The following is a 3,354-nucleotide window of genomic DNA, read 5'->3' on the forward strand; positions in this document are numbered from 1 at the left end:
GGCGCCGAGCCCTGGCAGGGAGCGGGCACCTGTGCGGGCCGCCAGCGGGCGTGCCGACCGGGCAGCCGTCCCGAAGAGCCACTGCGTTCGCTCCACAAGCCCACGCAGCGTTTCTGGACACGGTGGGTACACGTGGGGCCCCCTACGCTCGCCTGCGCCCCGTCGTCCAGTGAGACGTGACGCGCGCCGTGGGTGGCCAGTGACTCCCGCATCAGCGCAACGGGTGTTCTCTAGCTAGAACCAAACGGGCTTTCGGCCCGCCCGCAGCCTCCAGTCTTGCTCCGACGTAGGCCTCCCCGCGAACGCAGCTGGGGCCACCAGGGAGCAGCAGGGGTCACTGCGTGCAGCCCCTGGTGGCGTGAGTGGGGCTGTGCCTGGGAAAGTGGGTGCGGGGGGGGGCCGCATTACTGTGAACCACCGGGAGCCCCGACTGGCTGCATGCAGGGAGCCTGAGGCGTCGGCACCCTGGGCCGGGGTGGACACGCACCTGGCGTGTCGCTGCAGGGGCACAGGCGTGCGTCTGAGCCCATCGGGCAGCGCTGCAGCCCAAGGGGGTGAGGGGACGGACGTACGCGTGGGCTGTGCTCAGGAGCTGGGGCCCATTTGCAGAAGTGAGGGGCGCTGCGTGGCCAGGAGGCTGCTGCCCAGAAGTCGAGGGCTGCCCAGGAAGGCCACGCCAGCACCAGCCCGGCCTCAGCTCCGGGGGGTGTTTTTGACAAGTGTCCTTTCAACAGCCTCAAATCCCACTGCCCCAGGAGCCTTTTGCTTGCGAGGGACAGAAACCCCAAAGGCTTCGGCTAAGAGTAAGGATGGGCGAGGCCAGCAGCACCTTCAGGAGCCGTCCTCAGAAAGGCCTTTCTGCCTCTGCCTCTGCTGCGCTCGCCTCTCCCCGCGGCGTGTCAGACCTGGGGGCAGAGCGGGAGAGGAGGGTTAAGCCGGCCCACAGTAGACAAGACCTCGCGTTCAGGACGGCTGGGCAAGCACTGTTGGCCCGGTGCAGGTCGGACGGCTCCGGGGCTGGCTGGGGCTGGTGCAGGTGCCCGCGGCTGCCCCCAGGAAGGCAGGGTGGAGGGCCGGGGGTCCTGAGCAGACGCGCCAGGGGAGCCCAGCGGGGCCGCACCAGCACCCCGCCTGCACGGGCTCAGCTCTGTCCCTTGCCATCTTGCCCAGGCAGGTGGGCAGCGAGTGTGGGAGAGGGCCGGCTGCCTGCCCCAGGTGGCAGGGGGAGCGTGGACAGTCGGGTTCACATCTGTCCAGCAGCCCGCGATGCCAGTCCCAAAGAAGCAGAGGTGGCCCAGAGCGGGAGAAGGCGCGGGCGTCCCCTCTCCTGTTGCCGCCCAGGGGCCCCGCCAGACAACCATCACCACCCTTCTCACGCACTGTGTGAGCAGTGGCACGGGGTTGTGGCCCCGGGGCCGCCAGCCGATGCTCCCAGAGGCAAGTGGGCAGGCAGGGGCTGCCTGGGCAAGGGGCTGGGAGGGGCCTCCTGCAGGGCTGGGCAGCGCTGTCCTCCGACTCCAACCCTAACCTGGACTCTCCATCGCTGGGGAGAAACCTCGGAACACACCCAAGTCCCTGCCCTGGGGTGGAAGCAAAGGTCAGAGCCCTTGCCTGGGAAGGGGGAGCTCTCCTCTCCCCGTGGCCCCCAATCCCTCTCTGGGCCTCCAGGCGAAGGTGCCCATGTGGCCTCGCTGCATTAATACTTGGTGGATGGACTGTGGCGTGACATCCCTACCTGGCCCTGCCTGTGGTGAACGCAGACCGGGCTGGGTAGTTACTACAGCAGCTTCCACTCTCGTGTATCTTTTACTTATTCATTAAGTGAATAATGTAATAGTTTATTTTTCCATCATTTTGTGCCTTTTCCCATCTCAGTTGTCATCCCCGTGGGTTTCCCATCACCAGATCACCCGTGTGCCATCACCATAGTCCAGTGCATTTCCCTCCTTCCCCCCATTTTTGACCCCATCCCCCACTCCACCCCTATCAAATGTCTCTGGTATATGGCTGTTCATTATTATTATTGTCTCGCCTGGTTCTTTGTAGCCTAAGAGTGAAACCATCCGGTATTTTTCCTTTTCTTTCTGGCTTATTTCACTAAGCATGATCCTTTCCAGCTCCATCCACGTTGCTGCAAGATGTATGTGTTTATTTATTTTTGGTTGCTGAGTAATATTCCATTGTGTATATGGACCACATCTTTTTAATCCAGTCATCCACTTTTGGGCATTTGGGTTGTTTCCAATAGTAAATAAAGCAGCAATAAACATGGGGTGCAGGTATCTTTTTGAATCAGTGTTTTTGTATCCTTCGGGTAGATACCTGGGAGTGGGATTGCTGGGTCATATCTTTTTTTTTATTTTTAAAGATTTATTTATGTGCACAAGAACTGGGGTACCCGCCAGAGGTGTGGGGGTGGTGAGAGATACACCAGAAACAGGGTGGGGAGCAGAACAGGCAGATCCACTGAAACCCACTGCTGGGGGGAGCAGTGGGTCTGCTGTGCCCTGTGGGTCACTCCCTGACCAGCCTCATAGTGCTGTGCTTCAATCCTGGCACCACCTGGGAGGGCCCCACTCTGGCTATATCCTTGCATCACTCCCAAGCCCCACTAGGGAGGCCCTGTTGTTACTTCTGTGTTGCCCACAAGGAAAGTTAAGGCCCAGGCCCCGGCAGACCCTGTGCGCCCTATCAAGAGTGCCACTTCCCACTCCTGGGCCACCTCCCCAGGGTAGCTGGGCCTTGGGAGACACAGATGGGCTCTGCTCACTTGGCCTTTGGGCCCCCAGGAGGTGTATTTTTCTAATTCTTACAAAGTCTCCATGGGGAGGCAGCAGGGCTATGAGAACCCTGCTGGCCTGCCTCTCCCCGAGAGCCCCTTAAGTCACAAGCTGCCTTGCACTTCGACCCAGTGGATTTCCATGACAAAATTTGCTATTCCCAGAACTCAAGGCGCATTTCCTGCCTCCCAGCGCTTGTCTGGAACACCCTTTCTTCCTAGCCGCTCCCCCATTTGGAGTTCATAAAACTGACCTTTCCTTCAAAACCCAGCCGGAGCCCACTCCTTCCACCCGCCCCTCTCAACTGCTGCGCCCCAGTCCCAGGTCGCCCCGGGTGCCCCACGCTCTCTCCAGGGGCCCTCACTTCACGCATGCCCCTCCCGCGGAGGAAGAAGCTGAGGCTGGCCGGCAGTCCAGACTCCACCGGGTCTACACAGCTGGAAGCAGAGGCGCCGCACCTGCATTTGGGGGTCCTCATTTGAAAGCGCTCCCCATCAGGGTTGCTTTTGCCAGAGAGGTCGCGATCGGGTCTGCGCTGTGGGCAAAGCGGGGCCGACGCCAGGGGGCGGCCTCG

At 61.2% G+C, this 3,354-nt stretch overlaps 1 protein-coding gene across 1 annotated transcript in view; it reads right to left on the reverse strand.

The window, feature by feature from the left end:
- The window catches only part of GFI1B (growth factor independent 1B transcription repressor), a 25,936-nt gene that overhangs the window by 17,186 nt on the left and 5,396 nt on the right, over nucleotides 1-3,354 (reverse strand). The gene's annotated exons all lie outside the window — the stretch shown is intronic.

This window comes from Condylura cristata, unplaced genomic scaffold, assembly GCF_000260355.1.
Source record: "Condylura cristata isolate star-nosed mole 26May11 unplaced genomic scaffold, ConCri1.0 scaffold00006, whole genome shotgun sequence".
NCBI classification, from domain to species: Eukaryota; Metazoa; Chordata; class Mammalia; order Eulipotyphla; family Talpidae; genus Condylura; species Condylura cristata.